Source organism: Bacillus rossius, assembly GCF_032445375.1.
Source record: "Bacillus rossius redtenbacheri isolate Brsri chromosome 9 unlocalized genomic scaffold, Brsri_v3 Brsri_v3_scf9_2, whole genome shotgun sequence".
NCBI lineage: Eukaryota > Metazoa > Arthropoda > Insecta > Phasmatodea > Bacillidae > Bacillus > Bacillus rossius.
In genome coordinates, this window is record NW_026962013.1 from 25,820,409 (window position 1) to 25,847,010 (window position 26,602).

General features: G+C 37.6%; 1 long non-coding RNA gene across 1 annotated transcript in view; it reads right to left on the minus strand.

Annotated features, from left to right (window-relative positions):
• Positions 1–26,602, minus strand: part of LOC134542859 (uncharacterized) — a 413,602-nt gene that overhangs the window by 311,545 nt on the left and 75,455 nt on the right. The gene's annotated exons all lie outside the window — the stretch shown is intronic.

The following is a 26,602-nucleotide window of genomic DNA, read 5'->3' on the forward strand; positions in this document are numbered from 1 at the left end:
TACACCACAGTATTTGCACTGATGCGAAGTACGCTCTTCATTTATTGAAGTATTCAATGCTGATGAAACTTCAGCTAATGGTGGAACAGTACATATCGAAGTCTCCTCCAGTGTTGTCAGAGACGTTGCCAACGGGATCTGCTCCAACATCGTCGGCGCCGACGTCATGGTTCCCGTAGTCGATGGTACATCCTCCATCGAGTACGACGTTAAAGTCGGCAAAGATGCCATCGAAGTCTCAAGAACAAGCAATTACACGTCTTATGCACCAGAAGAAACAAACTAGATGATCCGTACACCGTCGACGTCAGTAACAAAACTGAGCGTCCTGCTGTCTAGGACTCGCTTATATACATGCACCGTATGGAATAATACGATAGTCAAACCAAGAACATTTTACTAAAATACTAGAGTCAAAACAACATTAAAAAAATAGAAGCACCATCAAAAAAAAAGGAAGCACACTTGGAAGCACCTTCAAAAAAGGAAAAAAAAAAAATTGGAAGCACCATCAAAAAAAAAGGAAGCACACTTGGAAGCACCTTCAAAAAAGGAAAAAAAAATTGGAAGCACCGACTACGAAAAGGCAGCACATTTGGCAGCACCGACAACGAAAAGGCAGCACATTTGGAAGCACCGACAACGCAAAGGCAGCACATTTGGAAGCACCGACTACGAAAAAGCAGCACATTTGGAAGCACCGCCTACGAAAAGGCAGCACATTTGGAAGCACCGACAACGAAAAGGCAGCACATTTGGAAGCACCGACAACGAAAAGGCAGCACATTTGGAAGCACCGACTACGAAAAGGCAGCACATTTGGAAGCACAGACAACGAAAAGGCAGCACATTTGGCAGCACCGACAACGAAAAGGCAGCACATTTGGCAGCACCGACAACGAAAAGGCAGCACATTTGGCAGCACCGACAACGAAAAGGCAGCACATTTGGAAGCACCGACAACGAAAAGGCAGCACAGTTGGAAGCACCGACAACGCAAAGGCAGCACATTTGGAAGCACCGACTACGAAAAGGCAGCACATTTGGAAGCACCGCCTACGAAAAGGCAGCACATTTGGAAGCTCCGACAACGAAAAGGCAGCACATTTGGAAGCACCGACAACGAAAAGGCAGCACATTTGGAAGCACCGACTACGAAAAGGCAGCACATTTGGAAGCACCGACAACGAAAAGGCAGCACATTTGGAAGCACCGACAACGAAAAGGCAGCACATTTGGAAGCACCATCATCGAAAAGGCAGCACATTTGGAAGCACCGACAACGAAAAGGCAGCACATTTGGAAGCACCGACAACGAAAAGGCAGCACATTTGGAAGCACCATCATCGAAAAGGCAGCACATTTGGAAGCTCCATCAACAAAAAAAAAAGGCAACAAGGAAGCACAAGTTACGAGATCTAAGTCTTAGAAATCAGAATACAAGAAATAAAAACATTAAATTCTTATAATTTAAATTGTTTATTTTATTGCTTTACATTATACAAATGCAAGTAAAACAAGCCATTATTGTATGTAGCCAGCATTCCTCAGTTCCTTGAGTATGAAGGATATTTCTTTGATGCACGAATAGTTTCCTGCACAAAGCGAACCATGTAGAAGTCTTAGCCGGTCAACCAATATGTTTGGATCTTTCCATGATGTGTAATCAATCTCTTCTACCACCATCTTCCTTGCACCTTTATAAATATTATGATCTCTGGTGTCTTCCGTTTTACCACCAACCTCAGGGTAACTTTCATGTTTGAGACGGTGATCATCACAAGCTTGATCAGATTTATTTAATATATCACGTCGTTTCCACCGTTTCGGTCTCAGGACACCGCCACATTCTTCGATCTTGGCAGCTTTAGGTGCTTCATCATAGTCTATGTCTTTGTCATCAACCTCAGAGTCACTGTAACAATCACCGTAGAAGGAATCGTCTTCACCCAATTTTCCGTAATATTTCGATGTTGATGATGTTGAAGCGTCTTCATCGTCTTCATGCTTCCTTTTTAGGAGTCCATCATTTTTACAAAGTAGGAAAGATCTACTTGAATTCGGCTGGAATATATTCTCACTTTTCACGTTAAGGATTCTTCCATTGTCTTCATTCTTCCGTAAATCATCAACCTCCTTCAATTTAAGTTCTTTGTCGAGATCGGAAGAGCCAAGAAAATTATTGTGGTAATGCAGATCACTCTTCCTTAGGATGGTAGATTCATCGTTGTCCTCTAGCTTGTACGCAGGCTTGGCGCTACAAGTTCTTCCATGTCTTTTTAGGCTCTCTCTCCGCGTAAACGACTTGCTACATCGAACACAACTTATCATATTGCGCAGTGGATTTTTAACACAGTCATTCTTCTCGTGTTGTCTTTTATTCTTTCTCAAGATAAAATCTTTACTGCAAAACTTACACCTATGTTCTTTCGATACAGCGTCAGATCCCAAATCAGAATTCATATTAGTTACTGAGACTAATGCCAGATACCAATTGAGTGTTTTAAATTAGATTCAATACTTAAATAGAAATTTTTTCATATTTCATCAGCGAGAATTAATATATCTCCTGCAAAAGTACTTTATGCATGTAGTTCTGCTTTTCAACAACAGATGTCGCCACATGTTGCTTGCAGGTAAATAATATTTAGTTATTTTATGCGGGATGCGGGATGCTCACTAACGATCGCAAAAGAAGGATGGCTTCGCTAGACTCCAAGGAAAAGGAAGTTCGTCTTGCATGTTGGTGCTCCACAGATGTCTCATGGCATAATATTAATTTGACTGAGTAATGATATGTGTTAATTCCACCTTATAAAAATATTACAAGTTTTGATTTAGTAGCAGAAATTATCGAATTAAATGTAACTCCAAATAAAATGACATGTCTCATTAGACAAAAAAAAAATCCATGCAGAGAGCGGTTTCTCAGAATAGTCAGAAACACTTGAAGAAACCACAGGAATGATTGCAAGAACACGAGAAAACCATCTAAATATTGACAAGAATATTCAGGAGCACACGGAGATAACCACCATAATATTGACAAGAATAATCGGAAGCACACGGAGAAAACCGCCACAAGTTTTCTTTGTTATCATAAAATTACAGAAAAAAATCAAAAATAAAAAAAAACACAACAAATTCAAAAACTGATTCTGGCTTGGACTAGAACTCTATCTTTGCTCAACAATGAGAAGTTCACAAGCTAGCATAATCAGTTTTTGAATTTGTTGTGTTTTTTTTTTATTTTTGATTTTTTTCTGTAATTTTATGATAACAAAGAAAACTTGTGGCGGTTTTCTCCGTGTGCTTCCGATTATTCTTGTCAATATTATGGTGGTTATCTCCGTGTGCTCCTGAATATTCTTGTCAATATTTAGATGGTTTTCTCGTGTTCTTGCAATCATTCCTGTGGTTTCTTCAAGTGTTTCTGACTATTCTGAGAAACCGCTCTCTGCATGGATTTTTTTTTTGTCTAATGAGACATGTCATTTTATTTGGAGTTACATTTAATTCGATAATTTCTGCTACTAAATCAAAACTTGTAATATTTTTATAAGGTGGAATTAACACATATCATTACTCAGTCAAATTAATATTATGCCATGAGACATCTGTGGAGCACCAACATGCAAGACGAACTTCCTTTTCCTTGGAGTCTAGCGAAGCCATCCTTCTTTTGCGATCGTTAGTGAGCATCCCGCATCCCGCATAAAATAACTAAATATTATTTACCTGCAAGCAACATGTGGCGACATCTGTTGTTGAAAAGCAGAACTACATGCATAAAGTACTTTTGCAGGAGATATATTAATTCTCGCTGATGAAATATGAAAAAATTTCTATTTAAGTATTGAATCTAATTTAAAACACTCAATTGGTATCTGGCATTAGTCTCAGTAACTAATATGAATTCTGATTTGGGATCTGACGCTGTATCGAAAGAACATAGGTGTAAGTTTTGCAGTAAAGATTTTATCTTGAGAAAGAATAAAAGACAACACGAGAAGAATGACTGTGTTAAAAATCCACTGCGCAATATGATAAGTTGTGTTCGATGTAGCAAGTCGTTTACGCGGAGAGAGAGCCTAAAAAGACATGGAAGAACTTGTAGCGCCAAGCCTGCGTACAAGCTAGAGGACAACGATGAATCTACCATCCTAAGGAAGAGTGATCTGCATTACCACAATAATTTTCTTGGCTCTTCCGATCTCGACAAAGAACTTAAATTGAAGGAGGTTGATGATTTACGGAAGAATGAAGACAATGGAAGAATCCTTAACGTGAAAAGTGAGAATATATTCCAGCCGAATTCAAGTAGATCTTTCCTACTTTGTAAAAATGATGGACTCCTAAAAAGGAAGCATGAAGACGATGAAGACGCTTCAACATCATCAACATCGAAATATTACGGAAAATTGGGTGAAGACGATTCCTTCTACGGTGATTGTTACAGTGACTCTGAGGTTGATGACAAAGACATAGACTATGATGAAGCACCTAAAGCTGCCAAGATCGAAGAATGTGGCGGTGTCCTAAGACCGAAACGGTGGAAACGACGTGATATATTAAATAAATCTGATCAAGCTTGTGATGATCACCGTCTCAAACATGAAAGTTACCCTGAGGTTGGTGGTAAAACGGAAGACACCAGAGATCATAATATTTATAAAGGTGCAAGGAAGATGGTGGTAGAAGAGATTGATTACACATCATGGAAAGATCCAAACATATTGGTTGACCGGCTAAGACTTCTACATGGTTCGCTTTGTGCAGGAAACTATTCGTGCATCAAAGAAATATCCTTCATACTCAAGGAACTGAGGAATGCTGGCTACATACAATAATGGCTTGTTTTACTTGCATTTGTATAATGTAAAGCAATAAAATAAACAATTTAAATTATAAGAATTTAATGTTTTTATTTCTTGTATTCTGATTTCTAAGACTTAGATCTCGTAACTTGTGCTTCCTTGTTGCCTTTTTTTTTTTTTGTTGATGGAGCTTCCAAATGTGCTGCCTTTTCGATGATGGTGCTTCCAAATGTGCTGCCTTTTCGTTGTCGGTGCTTCCAAATGTGCTGCCTTTTCGTTGTCGGTGCTTCCAAATGTGCTGCCTTTTCGTTGTCGGTGCTTCCAAATGTGCTGCCTTTTCGATGATGGTGCTTCCAAATGTGCTGCCTTTTCGTTGTCGGTGCTTCCAAATGTGCTGCCTTTTCGTTGTCGGTGCTTCCAAATGTGCTGCCTTTTCGTAGTCGGTGCTTCCAAATGTGCTGCCTTTTCGTTGTCGGTGCTTCCAAATGTGCTGCCTTTTCGTTGTCGGAGCTTCCAAATGTGCTGCCTTTTCGTAGGCAGTGCTTCCAAATGTGCTGCCTTTTCGTAGTCGGTGCTTCCAAATGTGCTGCCTTTGCGTTGTCGGTGCTTCCAACTGTGCTGCCTTTTCGTTGTCGGTGCTTCCAAATGTGCTGCCTTTTCGTTGTCGGTGCTGCCAAATGTGCTGCCTTTTCGTTGTCGGTGCTGCCAAATGTGCTGCCTTTTCGTTGTCGGTGCTGCCAAATGTGCTGCCTTTTCGTTGTCTGTGCTTCCAAATGTGCTGCCTTTTCGTAGTCGGTGCTTCCAAATGTGCTGCCTTTTCGTTGTCGGTGCTTCCAAATGTGCTGCCTTTTCGTTGTCGGTGCTTCCAAATGTGCTGCCTTTTCGTAGGCGGTGCTTCCAAATGTGCTGCTTTTTCGTAGTCGGTGCTTCCAAATGTGCTGCCTTTGCGTTGTCGGTGCTTCCAAATGTGCTGCCTTTTCGTTGTCGGTGCTGCCAAATGTGCTGCCTTTTCGTAGTCGGTGCTTCCAATTTTTTTTTCCTTTTTTGAAGGTGCTTCCAAGTGTGCTTCCTTTTTTTTTTGATGGTGCTTCCAATTTTTTTTTTTTTTCCTTTTTTGAAGGTGCTTCCAAGTGTGCTTCCTTTTTTTTTGATGGTGCTTCTATTTTTTTAATGTTGTTTTGACTCTAGTATTTTAGTAAAATGTTCTTGGTTTGACTATCGTATTATTCCATACGGTGCATGTATATAAGCGAGTCCTAGACAGCAGGACGCTCAGTTTTGTTACTGACGTCGACGGTGTACGGATCATCTAGTTTGTTTCTTCTGGTGCATAAGACGTGTAATTGCTTGTTCTTGAGACTTCGATGGCATCTTTGCCGACTTTAACGTCGTACTCGATGGAGGATGTACCATCGACTACGGGAACCATGACGTCGGCGCCGACGATGTTGGAGCAGATCCCGTTGGCAACGTCTCTGACAACACTGGAGGAGACTTCGATATGTACTGTTCCACCATTAGCTGAAGTTTCATCAGCATTGAATACTTCAATAAATGAAGAGCGTACTTCGCATCAGTGCAAATACTGTGGTGTATCATTTACTATCACCTCAAATGCTCGCAGACATGAAAGAAGCGGTTGTTCTTATAATGTTCAAAGAATACAATTTCAGTGCAATAAGTGCAATAAACTAATTTCACGTCTCGATAGCTTACATCGTCATTATAAAAAATGCTCCGAGACGTATAATGAACATGGTTATTGATTTGACTCATGTGTTGTACCGGCTAATGAGACTATATAAGTGATATGAACTTCAGTCCGTCTCTGGCTGCGTTGATGACCGGATCGGATAGACATTTAAAGTCATGTAAAAGGCTTAGTCCGTACAATAAGAAGACTGTTTGAATCGAGGAATCCAAAAGGCTTTAGTAATTTGTCAGTGTTTTTTTTGTACTTGTAGTAGTGTATTGAATTTATGTAATAAAATTTTTTTAAAAGAACTTGTGGTGTTTTTATTTTCTCAAACCTAACACTTTTTTAGTATTTTTTTAAATTAAAGTTGTTTTGTATCGGCCAGGGATCGAACCAAGGACCTAAGTCGATCTAATCAATCATCATTTAGATTAAAAATTTATTTAATGAATTTTGAACTTTATCCGAATCTCTAGCATTAAAATTACGAATTTACAATATGGTGGTCTTGATGTCTGATAGGATGATGGTAGTAGAGGATTTAAAGTCTCTTTAATAATGTTGAACGTGGTTTATTGAAATTATTATTTTTTTTACATAAAATTACACATTATTGCATCGATCGGGTATCAAACCAAGGACAGGAATTGATCGAATCAATATGTAAATTAATGAGTGATTTATTTAATGAATTTTGGAATTTTTCCCGAATTTATAGCTAAATAATTACAAAATTCCAAGATGGCATCCAAATGACATGATGGTGGGTGTCACAGCAATAATAATAACAAATGATTACTGCACTCTAGCGGGTACGAATTAAACTAACATGGCATCAGCGCACTCTCGCCGATGAAAACAAGATGGTGGTCTCCAGCAATGAAGACAAGATGGCGGACATGACGTCATACTAGGTGACGTTATATATGCTTTGAAAAAAAAAAGTGTTGGGAGTCAGTCTGCCTGCAGCCACTGTGAGGAAGGATCGGTCGCCATTTTTAATTTTTTTTGCCCTCGTCGGGTTCGAACCGAGGACTCCGAACTCCGTGTCTAAAAAGTACAATTTTTAAAAAAAAAATATATTAAAATTTTATTAATTTAATTTTTTTATAATTTTTAAAAAAAATTCATTAAAATCGAATAATAAATAAAAAAGTTAAAGATGGCGGGCGTAACGGAAAATGCAACGGTGACGTCATAATCCTATAAATGGCTTAACTGAGGCTTGAGTTAAGGATGCTTAAGCCAGTTTTAGGAATTTTCAGCCGCTGGGATTTTTAAGGACTAAAAACGGGAATTTTTCCCTCGAAACGGGAAATTTTTCCCTCGAAAAGAGAAATTGTTAATTTGTGGAATTTTTTGAGATTTTTTGGCGGAATTTTTTTTTCACAAAAATGGAAATTTTGGCGAATTTTGAGGAATTTTGGGCAAATTTTGCCCAATTTTGGCGGATTTTGGCGATTTTTGAGGATCAAATTAAAGGTCAAGGTCAAAGGTCAAGGTCAAGGTCATCCAAGATGGCCGCCGTGACGTCACAATCCAAGATGGCGGGTGTCACCACAGGCACCACAGCCAGAAGCCGTGTTCCAGAACATACATTCGTATACTACTCACTGGCATCCCAATTGCGGCGTTATTTATTTTTCAACAGCAATTAGCTGCGAATAATTGAAACTGGTAGGTAGTTGTTCCTGTAAAATATCCAGTTCAGGTACGCAAAAACTGACACGTTCGTTACAAAGTTTTCTAGTGCGCAATGTAATTTACTGTGAAAATATTTATATTTATCGGTTAACTTTTAATGACATGAATCATAAAAAGGCATTTATTTATTTCGAGAATTTTTTCCTGGTAATCCCTTGAACTTATGACTACTGACTTTACACTTACGAAGTTATGAAGACTTGTATTTTTATGTGCCTTGCGTTACGAAAATCGAGTACATATATATGTCTGTAGCCAGCTACCTGAGAAAAATTTTAAAAGTAAGCCTAAATGTAGTATGTTATATCAAGACTTTTTGAATTGCCTCTGGAGTGCGTCTAATAAACCAAACATTGGGATATTGTTTATTTTTAGGATAAGAGTGCTGGGGTGGAGCAGTAGCGAATAATTTAGCGGAGTGACAGTGAGAAATGCAATAAAAATCTCATTTGAGATGAAACTATGAAAGGGAAAGGGAGGGGGGAAGTAAAGTGTGTTTGGATAGGGAGAAGAAAACAGATATGATAGGGGGCAAATAATTACTAGGAATATTCGTAAAGTTAGCTCAATTTGGTCATATAAAAATAATAAACTCGTGGGATAAAGTTTGTATTGGCAGTTTTCATTTACTACAGACCCACTTTACATTTTCACATAATCACCATTCAGTTCCCAACACTTTTCGTAACGCTGCAACAGTTTATTTAACCCCTCTGCAAGAAATTTGCTACCTGGGAATGAAACGGACTCCTTGTCTATAGGCATCATGGACTTCGAATACGCAATGCATGTAGCTTAAGTACAGGAGCTTTGTAAACAACCTCCGGAAAACGTTTAAGCAATCTCCGTACTCGAGTCAAAAAATGATGGATAAAGTTTTTTGGAACGAAAAGAGCATCATTTTGGTTGATTTAAAGAAACGTGGGTTATCAATTACAGCAAACATTACAAAAATTACGATTGTTAAACTTGTTTATTTTCGAGGCGGCGAACTTCTATCAAGAGGGATTAAAGAAACTGCTGCAGAGTTGCGAAAAGTGCTTGGAAGTGAATGAGCCATATATAAACACTGCGCCAGAACACAGGTCCTCAGTTGTTAATGGCCCTTGATGATGGCTGCAACAAGGCACGCCGAAACGTCGGGGAATTCAACATTCACAAGGACGTCGCCTTAACCCAACAGACAAGAGGTAATTTCAGACTCTGGGCACGAAATCCTACGATAGGGAATTAGAAAATTTGTGACTAATCCTTGCACAACTATTGTTCAAATTAATCCCAGCGAGAACAAATTTTCGAGTTTTCGTTCTAGTGTCTTTCGGTCTAGTGACTTTCGGTCTAATGCCATTTTTTGGTCTAGTGCATTTCGGTCAAGTGCCTTTCGGTCTAATACCATTTGATCTAGTGCATTTCGGTCTATAAGTGTATTTTGGTCTAGTGCCTTCCGGCTAAATTAATTTCGATATAGTGTTTTTCGGCCTACTTCCACGTCCCCTTGTTCATGATTGTAAGTCATCGTGACCCCCTTCCATCGTGAAATAGTTTGAAATCCGAAAATATATTATCTCCTTCCGTCTAAAGCTCTTGAGTTGAACCGCGCTACACCACAATAGAGAGCGAGAGGGAAGCATGGGAAGCATGCGAAGCATAGCTGACGTGGCACAGACGTCGCCGCAAATTGCGCGCATGTGAGCGTGGTTTTAGGGCGGCGGAAAGGAGGGGGAAGGGCATTATTTCCTCGGTAACCGAATCACCGTCCACGCGGACGGACCGCAGTGGACTTGGCGGCAGCTCACCCTGGATGGCCGGAGGGGAGGGGTGAAAGGGTTGACGAGGCGGGGGGTTGATGATGCTCGCCACCACCCCCTTGGACACGGCAAAAGTGCTGAGCTCTCGCGGTCCAGGGCGTGGAAGCTGTGTCGGCATTAGGCTCAGTCTCCTGCGATGAGGTGGCTTTTCCATTTTCTTTTTTGACATTCCTTTTATTCGACTGCAAAATTTATGTTGATAGGTCTCTTGAATTTTATATTTCACCTCAATTTTTTTCAAGAGAAATTAAAATACATATTAATACAATAACAACACAAATATATACACCCATTTTAGTAAAAACCACGCAGTAAATCCATATAAATTTGGCATCATTATACAGATATTTTTTTATTATTTAATTAAAAATTGTTTGAATGAAAATATTTTATTATTGAATTATTTTTTATTGAATATTTATATTATTATTGCATATTTTAAATTTTGTCTGTTTGCTTGTTCGAGAATTTCACAATAACAAATTAACTGATTTTAATGAAACTTTTTTGTTTAAAAATTTATGATTGGATTTAAAAATTGGCGGACATTTTATCTTCTATGGTGATGGGAGCCGGAGATATAACAATAAAACCGCATTTTTTTCACAACCAAGTGCAAACAATATAATGTGTGCTCCCATTTACACCAACGCCCACTTCTACCAAGATACTACTGCGTACCACATACATAATCTTAATTATTTATTATATCACAATCAATGACTATTTCACAATTATGTATGATAACCTTTTAATTAAATTATGTGATAATTAAAGAATAAAATCATCGTGCGTTTTTTTTCACGGGGAAACACACTGGTATTATATAACAATAGTAATAAGTCACGCAAATGTCCATAGCTACTACGATCACTTGCGTGACATTTTACCGGTCTAAAATTACGTACATAAAATTATCTGGTGCTAAAATTTGTGATCCAACAACAAATTCAAGAGAGATATCGGAATAAATGTACAGGAAAATTTCTCGAGTAATAGTACAGACAAGAAAATAAAATAAACTCTACATTTCACACCAAGAATTCGGGGTTAATTTCTTAAATTATTTTTTCAAACATAATTTTGTATTTGTGCCGGAATTTTATTGAATCAATTTTCAATAACCGTAGTTCATAATTTATAAATGGTTTTATCACTACTACACGGAACCTTAGGGACAATTTATTTTTCAATCCTAGCATGCATTGAGAGCATGCATGATATCATTGATAATTATACAATTTTATATTAACAGGTTTCATTTTGCGTTTTTCGTATGGCTCTTTACTTTTAAGGACATTACTTATAAATAACAAAAAAAAATATTTTTCTCGAAACACTTTAGAACTCAGGTTAATAGAATTTTTTTTAAAAAATGTATCGATTTACGAGTGCTAACGTACAAAAACAGAATCTTATAGCCAAAACAAAACTGTATACAACACGATAGCGCGCAGTTTGTATATGCTAGATTGAAAAAATCAATTGACCTACATGTTTTCTCAAAAACATTATTTTTTTTTTCAATTATTAAACGTATGAAAATCTTTATAAAATACCTATTACTCATAGTTACCTACATTTCGATTTTGTTCGAATATCATGAGCGCATCTATAGAAACGTAGTAATAATTTCGGATACTGCTGCCCTTTTATGGAACCGCGGAGTAGAGTTTCCCCTTTTCCACTCTTCGGCTTCCCCTTAGCACCCGCTGCCTTTGCGCGCGGCCATTAAAGCAGTTGCCCCGTGCTTGCTGGCCTGCGACCCAGTTTCCAACCTGCTTACGTCTCCTGAGGAAGAAACTGTAAAGTGCGTTCGCTTTCGTGCAAATACTTTACGTAAATAATAATATTAATGAAATATACCATGTATATACTTAATCAATTAGATTTAGTCTACAACACCTTTTATTTTCGAGAGCTCCTTCCTGATCTCTGCTTTCAACTCATCTTTCACAATAGAGCGACGGGCGCGACGGGGGAAAAAATAAATATTTTCCTAGCCAATCACGTTTGACACCTCGGGTGAAGCCAGTGCGACAAAATTCGCGGGCTCGACAGACGTTTCGATTAAAAGGTTTTTTTTTTTTCAATTTGCATCGCGTCACATGTGCGACTTTACTGAAATAAAGGTCAGAATTTTGTTTTTTGCATGATTGCTAAACTGGTGCATATATATTTTTTAAAGTTTTTTTCCTTCTAAATTTATCTATGAAATATTTAAATATGTACACGCTTAGTGATTTATTTTCCGAATAAACGTTCAATTTTGATTCAACATAGTTCTCACATCTATTTCTATTTAAGATCTTGCAAACACTAATGGATGTTGTATGTGTGATGCATATGGAATGGCCCAAAATTTTTTTTATATATGATCGTTTATTTGAATTTGTCACGTGAGTAAATACCGTATGTTAACAACAATGCAATATTTTCTTGTCGCATCGCGTCCTTCGCGTCGCGTCCGTTGCGCTACTATTTATAGCATTTGTATCCTCACGCCGCATGATGGCTAATACTCATAACCACCGAAGCATCAATTAACTACGTACAATCATAAAATTCGTATTGTTTTATTTTCACAGCAGTTAGTATTTTTATTTGTAAAACAAGGAAAAATAACCATATTCCAAGCATTAAATAACTACGTAAGATGTTAAAGTTAATACAACATTTTTTTTTAATGGCAGTTTGTACTTTATTTTAAAAACTCAGAAATATAAAAAAAAATCTCAAGGGTTATAAATTGTTAAATTACACCTTCAATGGAGCGATAAATTGTGCCCGGCTGAAAACACATAATTCTAAAACTTCTCAAAAACAATATTTTAATGACATATGCGCTACGAATAAAACTGAAAGAACTGATAACACAGGCACGGATTATTTTTATCTATCTCTGTTTTGAAATTCTGTGCGGGAAAGAAGCTAATACTGTACGAGTATTTCCTCTATATATTTTCTTTAAATTCCGTAAAATATTTCTAACGTTCCTTTGCGTTATGATTCTTAAATTAATTAGAGCATGTAACGCTCAGAGAGCAACGAAGAAAGCAACGATCGGGATTGGGGTGCTCACAGAAATTTTTGCATAATAGCACATTGTTGCGCTTGCGTACCTGTGCACTCGTATACTTACACACATTCCGTCTCTCTGCGTGTTAAATTTCACTTGTAACGCTCATGGCAGCCCCGCACTCTTTTTTTTTTTATGTGTAAACATATTAGCTCACGGTATACGGGTTTGGTAGAAGTAATCACGTGAATGGAACGGAAATGTGCAACCACGGTGCTGCCAACTATGGAATCTCGTAACTATGGTGGACCCGAGTGATTCCTTCGTATACAATGCTTTCGTAAACATCACACAGATTTCATCACGCATAGGTATTAAAAAAATAAAACTTTATAATAGTACTACTATCCTTTAATACTTTATGTTAAAATGTATAGTAATAAAAAAGAATAATGACAACATAAAAATACGTCAGAATCCTGACATTTCATATACTTAGTTGACATTTAAATGTAGAGATAGCTCAGCTTTCATCAAAACTGTAAAGACACAATATATACGGGTGCATGTTGAAACGCGTAGGTCCTTCATCTTGACGATTTCGTCTCATGGCTATAGCAGTTAATGCATACACATTGGACTTTCAAGCTGTTAAATTTCCGTTGTGTAGTGCACGCTTATTTCAATGAATTTCTGGTGCATACAAAACATTTTCGTTTATTTATCACGCTCGGCATTATTTTAAAGAATTCTACTTTAAATTTGTGTCTGAGTTTCGTAATATAGGTTTATTTGCCACATGAGAACACGTGAATTTTATCGTTACCGGTGTTCGATGATTACACATCACTGGCGTGTACTGGAAGACTCGCTCGCTTTTTTTTTCAGGCGACAGCACAGAAGGCACTGAAACATGATAGTCAAGCGGTGGACAGCAAGCTCTATGATCACGTTTCCCCCCCTCTGTGACGTGATTACAAGGCAGCGAGATTTCGCGCTGCGAGAAGGCTCAGAACCGGAGACGACGGTTGTCCATCGCACTGTGTCAAAACGTGGAAAGAAACAGTGGGTAACAGAACATTTTCCGGCTGTATGTAATTATTAACATCAAATGACTCTTCTAAATAATAAACTATCTACTGTATTTAATGCCGCGTGGATTGTGCGCATTCATTTGGTAGCAAACTGGACTTGCAGTGCATATACCTAATCTGCTTTGCTTTGATTATTGGGTGTACAGATCTAATGACGAACGATACTGAGCCAGTCATCAAAAGTAACATGCTATTTCATGGTGTCAAACTGACTACGCAAACGTGTGCACAGGCAAGTCGTTGTCAGTGGCTGCCGCCACATTTCAACGTTCTCCCCGCATCGCGCATTATTTAGTAAAAATTTTTTATGTTTAAACACCTAAACTCTCGGTATACGGCATTTGGTAGGAGTAATTTTGTGAAAATGGGACGGAAGTCGATAAATGTAATCGTGACACAAAGATGGCGGACTCACTTGTAGTAACATAAACCCGTGTTAAGTATTTTTCGTAAACATTAGGGGACGTACCACACGTATTGGTGTGCCAAATGAAAATTTATGATAGTGAAACCACCCTGGAATGTATTTAGTAAACTAAAAGAGTCACCGTAAAAATTAATACCAAGTTTTAAAATACCTCAGAAAACTAACATTAAATTCCCAAGAGGCTTACTAGCACAGCAGTATAGCGCACGCTTGTTAACTTCAATGGGCGTGGTTGAAAACTCGTCATTGGACTTTTACCTTCTTAATAACATTATAATAATATTATATAATAATATATAATTATATAATCAGCTAAGCTTGTTTTTAGGAAGTATTTACAGAGTTATTTCAGTCGTTTACGCAAAAACAAATATACAAATATGTACTTAGTGTTATAATATGCAATACAAATTGTTTTAGGTTAATATTTTTAAATGACATATAAGTATGATTTCATGTGCGAAAATTGTAATAGTACTAATTATTTAGTGAATTTTAACAAATGGACAGTATTTAAAAAAAATTCCTTGTCAAAAATTTAATCCGTTTCCAATAGTTTGAAATTTTCGGTTGTTTCGTGCGACTAATATCTATTTGCGTTTAATGGTTGAAAGCACATTTCACAATTAAGGCAACGAATTCTAGCGGCAAGCGCAGAACGTATGTGTATGATTTGATCCATAAATTTGGAATTTGAAAAGCGACTATTTTATTGATCAGTTTAGAAATAGAGCTCGGCATGATTTTAAAGGCTGCAACGTTACATTTCGCGTCTGAGATTCGTATTTGCAACATAAACAAATTGAGAACACATGAATTGGCTCGTTACGGAGGTAAAATATTTGCACGTCACTAGTGACTTTTTATTCTAAGTGATCCAATGACAACTGTCATTCGAATGTAGGCACAGACCGGCGCTAATCACGAGAATTTTGCAGGTATGTTGTAATAAAGAACAAGAAGAAGCGAGGACCCAATCATGTACAAAGGATGAAAAATCTTTTGAAATATCTTGACATGTCGCCATTGGATTCACTAAAGTGGCTGTATTATGTACTGAAAAGTTGATTTGTGACTATAGTGAGAATAACCTTGAGATAATTGTGGCTCTATGCAGCGCTTACTAAAAGAGAGGTGTGGCTAACTAACGTTGCAATCTAATATCACTGTAGCCTGTTTCAGTCTAAATTTTGGCGTAGATAAGTTGTAGATATTTGACATTGAGAAGGCGCATCTTCACCTAGTTAAAATTTACACCTGTATAAATAAATGGTATTTCAACAGAATACATAATCTTATGTTCTTGAGTTTGAGGTAAACAGCCTCGTTCCTAATTTGTCTCACAATGTTGTTTTTATATTTATTTTTTCTTTCCTTTTTTATAGAATTTACACTATCACACTAAGTTTTTCAGGAAATTCAGCACACTCAAGAGCAAGCAAATTTAATAGAACGGCTCCGAGTAAAGCGAAAAAGACTTGAGAAAATGCTGAAACCTGGCTTTGGACCTGATTTTCGGCCAAGAATTTTATTACAATATTGCCCGTCTTGTTAAAATTTAATAAACAATTAATACTTTACAGTTTACCTTTGGCTTTGTGAACTTTGGCAGCACCGTGGTTGCACATTCCCGTTCCACGCGACTTCCATTCTATTCACGAAATCACTCCCACCAAATGCCGCAATGCGAGAGTTAAGATGTTACACATCCATCAAAACGTACCCCGTTTATGAGAATGCGTAAGTAAATTGGCGTCGTCTTGGCGGCTTAGCGACGATCCGACTCCCTTGATTGCCGGCCTCGGATGGATGCAACCCAGGACGGCGACGCATTACGGACGCCGGATGGAGATTCCCGCGACCACAAATCCGGGCAAGTACCCACTTCGGGTGTAACTGCGGGTGCTGTCGAGAGGACTCTCGCCGCGCACGCTTCCGGAGGTTCGCGCGAGAGAGAGAACTCTGGCCGTTGAAGTAATTTAGGGACCGTTAAATCTCACTCGTGGAGTGCCTCGTTTCGGCCGTAACCGACTGCCCGAGCAGTTCAGACGACGACAACGCCGTGTTTCAAGAGGGGCGCTTCAACCTCCGGCTTAAAGAGGCGAGGCTTAGCATCAAGCACTGAGGGTGATGGTCGAAAGATGGCCAACATCACGAGTAGTCATTATTCTAGAATGAACTGTGTTTATAGTGTGTTACACACGTAAAAATGGAACATAAATATTCATGTAAAATTACAGATAGTTTGTAAATTTGTACACTCACATGAAAACAACTGTATCACTACAAAATAGTTTTCGCTGTAATAATGGGTTCGGATTCTTACCCAAGGCATTTATACTTTGTGTTTTCCCAGTACTGAGGTTTGTTCAAGCCCCTGATGTAACACACAGCGGTGTCTGGTAACTGATATATGTAAATAAAAGGACACACCTAACCGTGCTTTAAAAGCATTTTCCATTACTCTGAAACAGTAAACTAAAGGCGGATTTTTGCATTAAAATCAAAAGGAAATTTTTACGCTGAAAAATAACAGGTGGTGTGGGAATGAAAACTGCAATCATAGAAAATAAACCTTAAAACATACTCGAAACTTTTGATCACAGTGGTAGCATGAACAGATGTTTCTCGGTACGATACAGCAAAACCATTATCGCTGAAATACGCTCTACTGTAATTCATTTAATAGTTTTGATGTCTTGACGATGGGTTTTGAATTTTACGTAAAATCGTAGATTTTCGATGCAACCTAAATTGAATTCTGGTTACTGTTTAATTTTAAGTCTCAATGACTTCAAACACATCCCCCAAAGCGTCGTTAATTTTTTTAATTTTCTAGTATCAACTGGTAGTCTAACCATTGATTTAATCAAGAGATTCTTAAAAATAAGAAATTTTAAGCATATGAGGATATGCTTAAATTGAGGTCTTCATATACTACACAATACAAGCGTTATAAATGCATGGCAACAGCATTTAGTAGAAAGACCCTCTGTTTACGCTTCACGCTTCAACAGTTTGTGGGAGAAGATCATTATTTTTTTTCAAAATGCGAAACGAGCATGGGACTGTTTGCACGTCCTCATCACATGAAGTATCGGTTAAACACAATCCATGAAACAGGGAAAAGCAGTTGTAAAAAACTGGTCTCGCACCCGTAGGAACAAGGTCCGAATTCAAGTCAGGCCATTCTGATTAAAGCATTCCATTGTTTCCAAAAATATTTGTCTTGTACTGCACATGTCTCTTGCATAAGTAGCTAGTACGACTCCACAATTGCGTTCACTCGTTTCACGTTGTGCACTCGTCCTCGGCGAAGATGGGCGAGGTCCTTGATGCAAAATAAATATTGGTGTCTTACCGGGCGACAACGGCTAAGTCCAGCAGAGTCCTCGGCGCCCCTCCGTCGGGCAGCGTGGCGTTGCGTGGCAGCGATCGGGCGGCAGTCGGTGCGGTGTGAAGGCAGCTTCGGCAGTAACTTGTGCTCGGGCAGTAGGCACACACTGGTCTCCTCTGCCTCTGCCTCTGCTTCTGCTTCCCGGCCTGCTCGGGTCCCCCATCTCTTTCCAGAATGTCCCATACCGTAGTCGCCACTCGGTCACGTGGCGATGACGTCAGGGCCGACGCAGGCAGCCAACTTCTGGAAGTGGCGACGGGCTAGCGCAGCGATGTTCTTAGTTGGCGGGTGGCCCGCCACCAGGCGACAAGCAGTGAAGCTAGCCTGCCTCCAGGCGGCAATACTCGGCTCACACTTAAGTTACTTACACAAAATTTCATATAGTGTGTTACAAACGTAAAAAGGGAACATAAATATTCATGTAAAATTACAGATGGTTTGTAAATTTGTACATTTACATGAAAACAACTGTATCACTACAAAATAGTGTTCGCTGTAATAATGGGTTCGGAGCATTTATACTTTGTGTTTTCCCAGTACATCCAACAGTTAGTCATTTTTCAGCTATTCCCTGAATAAATTTCCAGTATTAACTGCACAAATAATAAGCATGATGCAATAAAATAAAATAAAAATGCTTGAATGAAACTATAATTAAAATACTAAATTATGCGCCAATTATCGTAAGAATTACTCAGTATTATATCGAAAAAACGAATTTCATACATGAAAAAATAGCCATAGCCATGTGTTGTACAGAGTTACAATATATTTTTTGTAGTATTAAAAAAACTATTTCTTTGCAACTGGTTTCTAAAGGAATCTATTGTAAAAGTACAAAGAATTGTTTTCTGTGTATTATTATCGACGAATGAGTACACCAAAACGGCTTGAATATGCATGTGTCTGGCCCGGAGTTAAATAAGAATTCTTGGCTCTAGGGACTGTAGAACGCTGTCTGCTGTGTGCTGGAGGACAGAGGGAGCGGGGTGGAGGATGCTGCGCAGAGTCATCTCGCTAACAGCAGACTGGCAGTCGGGTGATGGAGAGCGCTGCTCGGCACCTCGCTCTGCCCGGTGGGGTGATGTCTTGCGGCTGGCGTATTGATCCCGGGGCATCGCTCAAGCCATGAAGATATTACGGCGGCGAAGAGGAGACTTTGGGTCGGGCTTGGCCCGGTGGCGCGGGGGTGGGAAACAACCCCCCCCCCCCTTCCTTACCCCCTCGGACCAAACGCGAACGATGTGGTTTCACGGGGCAAAAAATAAAATAAAACACTAATAAAGATTACTAACGTAACAACGTTTCAACACAACAAAACACCACACATTTAGTGTAGTACTGTTATGCGAGTGACAAAAGGAAAATTTCTAACCAGGCTAGATGACTGCGTTCCGTTTTTCTCACAAAATAAATATTTAAAATGCCGCTGCATAATTTTACTAGTGAAAACTATAGACGATTGTGCTACTTAGTACAGCACCGAAACTTCTACGCAGAGCACCGATGCTCTTTGGCACAACACAGATGATGTGCTGTCGGTTATTAGATAATCTATTAGATATATACAGTATAACCAGAAATGAAGTATGTACAAAAAACATTTTGTTAGTATACAGTTTATTAAAATTTCCAAAAAAAAATATATTCTGGTCTATTTCAAAACGCTTGTCTCATTTTATTGTCTATTGAAAAGTTTAGAAGCTTTTATTTTCCCCATTTGATTTTACCAGTTTTTTTTTCTTTCTCCCATACTGTCATACCTGGGAGTGATCTTCCGGGGGAAAAAATTCATATAATAGTGTTCCTGTTAATTCTTAATAATGTGCATATAAGCGTTGTAACATGTTGCGCAGTGTTTGAACATAGATGTAATCGTAATTCCATCGAGTTTATTTTTATCAGTCAAGAAAAAAAAATCCCTTATTAAGTCCTGAAACTCACAGCCATGATAAGAAAATGACTTCCGGAATTTTATCCCGCTATCTAAACTACCTCCGTCGAAAGTAGCGCTTACTTTTGAGGAAGTATTCCGTTTCGCAGCGCCCGTGCTGCTGAATATTCAAGCAACTATTTTAGGTTATGCGCAGTCAATTGTTTCGTGCCTCTTCGCCGTCCCATTAGCGCCTCGCGGGATATAGCACTGCTTGCTCATTGAATAGGAGGTTTTAGGGGGGTCTGTTGTGGGGGGAAGGAGGGTTGAAAGTTTGTCGGTAGGGGGAGGCGGTGCTACCGTTCGGATAAGCGCTCGAACTTTCCGCTGTAATTAGCATTCACGAGGAGTTGTGCCGGTTAGAGGGATGGGGGGGGGGTTAGGAATTCACCCTCCTTTCGCAAGGCAGCACACACCCTTAGGTATTGGGCGCACAAACGCTTTGCGGAAGTACTCGCGCAACGTAATTAAACAACTAACAGCTTCGACCTTCGTGCATAGCTTACGTATCTCACATACTAATTTATTATTATCAGCAAACCTCTATTTAAAAAAATATATAATTATTGTTCGGAACTTGGCAATTAGGGTATAGTATAACTTATGATCGTGAAACTATTATTGCGTTCGACGATCAATCTCATCGACGAACAAAAGTTTTCAAGATCAAAATTATATATTTAAATTACCACATGTAAATGAGATGATGTAAAAGGAACTCAAATGTAAAGATAACGGAATTATATCATTTTTAAATGCAGAATAAATTGGGTTTTTTTAACCGTTTACTTCACTGAATACCACAAAAAATATTTTGTTCAAGGTTCTTTTTAATTATTTTTTTCCTGACCTAGAAGAGATTGGTAATTAATTACTTGCAGTTGAGTAACTCCGATAAAGTGCACACAACTTAAAATAACAAAAATATTTTACTTCTTTCTTTAAGTGTACTGAAAATATTTCGTAAATAGTGTTTTTTTATCTGAAAGTAGCATACGTTAACCATAGAGGAAAAGGGACACATTACATCACATAAAAAATTCACGCCATTAATTTAAATTATGTACTTTATAAATATAATTTATACTGCATTTAGTATACATATAATATATCCATTTAAGCTACTTTATTTTGAATCAAGAAAAACGCGAGTGTGCAGCTGCATGTGCGCATAAATAAATGTGGCTATGTGTGCTCTATTATAGATAGTTAGCAAACGTGAAATACAATTAAAAGTTTTATATATCGTAAATATCCTATTCTTTCAAAAACCTTCTTCCAAATAAGTCACCGAGTCTCACAGTTGAACAATAGAATATAATAGTCGGTCCGGCACCAGAAGTCAGCAAGTGTATTGTATTGTAGGGCCACCATACTGGATGGAATCACGGTCGCCATCATGGATTACCTTGATTTTAGCCACCATCTTAGATATGGTATTTTTAATTACCTTATCTAGGACCAAGATATTGGATCCGCCATCATATATTCTAAAGGATTTTGCCATCCTCTCCCTTACACCTTATTCCTGGAGCCAGATCAGCCATTATATACTAATTATTATTATTTATTTACTATGTTATGCCATACAAAATAATTTGTTTCTTTTAAAACCTCTGGTTGCATTATGAGAGCTAATTAATGATCCGATCTTTACTTGCTGAATATACAGAATATATAATATAATACTATTAAAGGAGCCATTATTGTATGTATACATATATATATATACATACATACATTGGCATCTCGGAAACGGCTCTAACGATTTGGATGATAGTTTGTAGTTTTATAACGTTTTGTTTGTCAAGTTTATCTATATAGGTGTCTTTCATTGAAAAACGCGATTTACACGAAAACTAAATTTTTTTCTAAACGTGGTTTTATAGCTCGTTAGCGCCATCTGTTGTAAGCTTTTAAATTAGGTATTCAACAGAGTTTAAGTAAATTTTATACTTAACAAAGGATGGCACCTGATCCACTATCAATACAATGTTATTGTGTTATTGTGTTAAGCAATCAAAGTATAATGTTAGGAAGTGTTTCTTTGGTTATCGAGCACTCGCATTTGCAACAGAATTCGTTAATACTGACAAAATTTCAGCTAGCCACCACACGAATTGAAATATAAAAATGCATTAATAATGCTGTTGCGTAATTTGTATGTATCAGAAGGTATATTTAAAAGTGGAAAACTTATTGTGACAAGTCTGTGTAGTACCACAATGAAGGCAAAAATCGTTACTGGTGAACAATCCGGCAAAGAAATACGTATACCTAGAATCACTCTTCACTTATCAACAGGTCAACTGGAATGTACCATGCAGTGACACAAATTTGCAGTAACGTCTGCATTTACCATGATAGTACACAAAACTCAAGGCCAAACTTTTAAAATTGTTGAAGTGAACTTAAGATCATCAATTTGTTTGCATCGCATTGTATGTGGCGCTTTTCCCGAGTAAAGCGACTAAGTACATTAAAAGTACTCCTCCCAAATGAAAATCCTCGTCATACCCGCAACATAGTATGGAAGGAAGTATTAGGTTAAGTTCAAAAACTTATAATTAATCATATCTATGAAGTGAAAATTAATAAAAACCATAATATAGCTGATTATTTAAAATAAAGTGTTGAAATATGAGCATTCGTAATTTTTTATTTAACCGGCTGCCGTTCTTATGTAGGTAGGTATGAACTATAGTGATTACTGCAAAAAATTTATATATATAACGTATATTGTCTATATATATAATCTATCAAATCTTATATCCAGCATTTGGAATAGGTAGAGTTATTGATAAACTCCAATAGGTGAACACGACCTATTCCGATCACTGCAAAAAAAATCAAACTATAAAAAAACCTACATCTCTTGTATTTCGGAAACAGCTAACGATTTGGATTAAAATTTATATTTAATTAAAGTTTTGTACTCTATTAATATACAAAATAAATAATATATAAAAAAAATCTTAATTTGGAGGCTGAACTTTGGTTATTCATCCCTTTTATATATATAAATATGTGTGTGTGTATGTATGTGTGTGTGTTTGTGTTGGTGTGTGTATAAACTAAAGGAGTAATTCATTTTAATAAACATAACATTTTGCTCTATGAAGATAAAATTATTGTAACGTAATATTAACATTATTTAAAACTCATACCGTTACGTTACTTCAGACTTCCTGATATGGTTTACAAGCATTTCAAACTCTTCTCTACATGTAAATTGTATTGCATGTAATTTTTTTTTGTGATTTACATCTCCTTGCTTCTTCTTATTGTATACGCATGTAAAATCAAATTTAGTGGATGGATTTTAAATTTCATTCCCTGAATATTTATATATTTATTTATTTTTTTATTCCAAGAACCCAGTCCACGCCATTCACGTTTTGACAGTAAAAACGTAAGAAACATGTTTACTCTATTACTTTCATAAACTATGAAAAGATTGTACAACAGTAAATTACATACAATGAAATTATCAGTTAAAATTAATTTTAATGCAAAAATAACGTTATATTAGCGCTAAAAACAAAAAAAAACACATAAAATTTGAAAATAGAGAACATTATTGAAGAAAATGTGCATAACCGAGGGAGAGAACTACGAAGAAAAAAAACACTTGACTATAGCCAGCTTTCTGACTCGAAAAAATAAAAACCTTAGTTTCCTAGAGTTAAGCTATGGTACATGATATTATCTCAGCACATGAATAATATAGCTATACCTTTATATATGAAAACAATTAATAATCTGGCTACTCAGCTCAGCGATGGTATTTGAATGGTTTCTTAAACAGAATTTACAGCGGTGATTTATTGGTGTGCACGATAACATGAATCATTCACTTTGCAATAGGCATAACGATTACGGTTCCCTCTCATAAAATGAGTAATATAATTTCTCTAAACAAAAGAAATATCACATGTTTGTATTTTTAAAGTCTAGCTCAACTTCATTTTACGTTGTAAGTAATCGAACTATTTAATATATCAAGATACTACGTTAAGATAAAAATATAAATATTATAAAGTAGTATATTATATAATTACATTAATTAGTATATATTCAATTAGTATATTATAAATATTAATAAAAAGGAAATTAATTATTAAGTAAAGCTTCTTTGGTATTTCCGATCTAACAGCGATTATAACAGGGAAATATTTGTAGGTACAGTGCAAATGGAAAAAAAGTTTTAATTTTGCCGTTTATTTCCAACGTCTCTAGTACCTGATAGTATGTACAGGCTACAACAGAAATATTTTGAAATCCACTTCGAGTTGTTTATTGCGTTGACACTATTGGTAGGCTTATACATTTGAACGCAAAAGAGCGTTACACAGGTCTAACCGTGTCGACAAGCGGACAAGTGGCGGCGTGCCCGGCCCTGTTAATGATAGCATTTTAAACGAGGCGCCTCTCGCGAGGGAACCGCTCCGTGTAAGCCGGCCTTGCTCGTTTCGTCTCGCGCAGGGCAGGAGGGAGGGACCAAGCGCCCGTGTTACACGAACGGCAACGTCCCTTGGCGCCGTGTTGCGCCCAGCCGGCCGCCACCCGCATTACAAGCGCTCCAGTCGTGCTTCACCAGAGTGGAGGGGGGGGGGGAAGGTCCGTGTTATGAGTGTTGCGTTGTTTGCCCCTGTGGCGACGACAGGCTGCTCTGCCCGCGCGCGGTGAAATATGGATGGACCTTAGCACTTGCGTGCTAACACACACATACACACACACACATTCACTCACATATATCTACAGCACCTTTTCTGTTCTTTGTCCGGTTGACCACAGGGCCATGGTGGAAAGGGGGGTGGAAATAACGATGGGGCATCTGCTTCCTTCCTAAAAACAGCGCTGTAAAATATAAAAGGCTTAGGAACATCGATTAATTAATTTTTTCCAATTCTTGTTCATCCTTTTAACCATATATAACAGCTATTTACTTGGCCTTATTTACAAAATAATGAACATATTATTTTCCATACGTTTGTTCTCGCCTCTATTTGTATCGCTACTCCATCACTTAAAAATTATTAATTTTTTTTTATTTTTGTTAAATTTTGCTAAACTGTTTAAATGGCTTTTCAATGATGTTTTATATTCATTTGAAATTTAATGAACTTGTTTTTCAAAATTTTGATAAATGATTTCAGTTTATTACACATTTGCTTTATATATATGTAGTTTATTTCTCTATACATTCTCGTACTTAAAGTTTGTATGTACCATAATGCTTTGCTGGACTGATATCGACTATAATTTCGGCGTACGAGAATTTAAATGCGCGCAGGTGTTCAGAAACGGAAGTTTAATGGCAAGTGTATTGGGTTTTGCGTTACCACCGCAAGCGAGCGCCTGCGACGATGACGGCAGAGGGAGAACGACTGCGTACTTCGTGCAGACAACAACTAACGAGTGGGGCGCTCGAGGCTCCACGAGGCCTGGACCCATCCCTGCGAACCTGGCCGAGGCGGTCTCAGCTGGCAACAAAGCAACGATATCGCCCTTCCCCTTGCGAGAGCCTCAGGAATCCAAATAGGGTCCGCCCTGTTTATTTTGGTATAAACTTTCGTCAGAAAATTTAGTTGTGGTATTTCCCAAATCTTTATTGTCTTGCGAACTTTCGGCGTCAACAATTTTACTCAAGCAGTTGTGTTTCGCTAGTAATGAACTTTAAGCAAGATAGCTTGTATAAACTTTTATTTTTGAGCAGACTTTAATTATAGCTTGCCTTGTGCCCGCAAGAAAGCCTGCAGTTTCAATTAACTTATTGTATTTGGACGTGGTCGTAAACGTACATTTGTAAACTCATTTATTGATTGCAGTACACGGCTTATGGTGTGCACTGTTGCCAAATCTCTAAAACATTACAAATTTCAAGAGATGTGTTTTTTCTTGGAATTCTGATTCCACAAGAAGTATTTGATGAACCCATGTTATAATTTTTAATATTTTATACTATAACGCTTATAAATTTGTAATAAATCACCAATTTTTTTTACTCTAACTTACAACAAGAAGCCGTTCACACACATTCATTGTACGAATTCATACGATACTTATTTAGTCAACTTGATAAATAAATTAATAATAACACGTGCATTTTAATCCCTATTGCTACCATTGACCAAAGTTGTCCAAAGCTTCCTTAATTGCATCGTTTACACTCTTTTTTTTAATACTCAAATGCTTTCAACACAGTCTTGCGCTTTCTCCCTCATAACCTACCAATGTAGTTTCCTTTTGATGTTCTGCCTTCCATAGTTTACATTAATGTAATCCACATAAAGGCCGGTATTCAGAAATGCGTGTCTAAGAAAATATCTGAACTAAGTAAACCTTTGTCTTTGGTTTATCCTTGTTTTTTGCACCAACCATTGTTAACATTTTTCTTTTTTCTTTTTGGAGCGAATGCACTTAATAATGAAGTTACAGGCTCAAAATGAACTGCAATGCATTATTTAATTCACTTTTTGACGTGAAAACGTCTTATAAATCGATGAACGCCGGCTGCACGCACGAAAAAGCATGACATTGTCACGTTCCGCCTGAGCCGAGCGTGCAAGAACCGGCCAACCACCGTGCGAGAAAATCTTCTATAATATCAAACAGGTTAAGGCGTGCTTTTTAACTAATTGTTCGTGATTATATTTAAACAAATTATTTAAATTAAATTTGCAAAAACTGTAAATAATATTTGA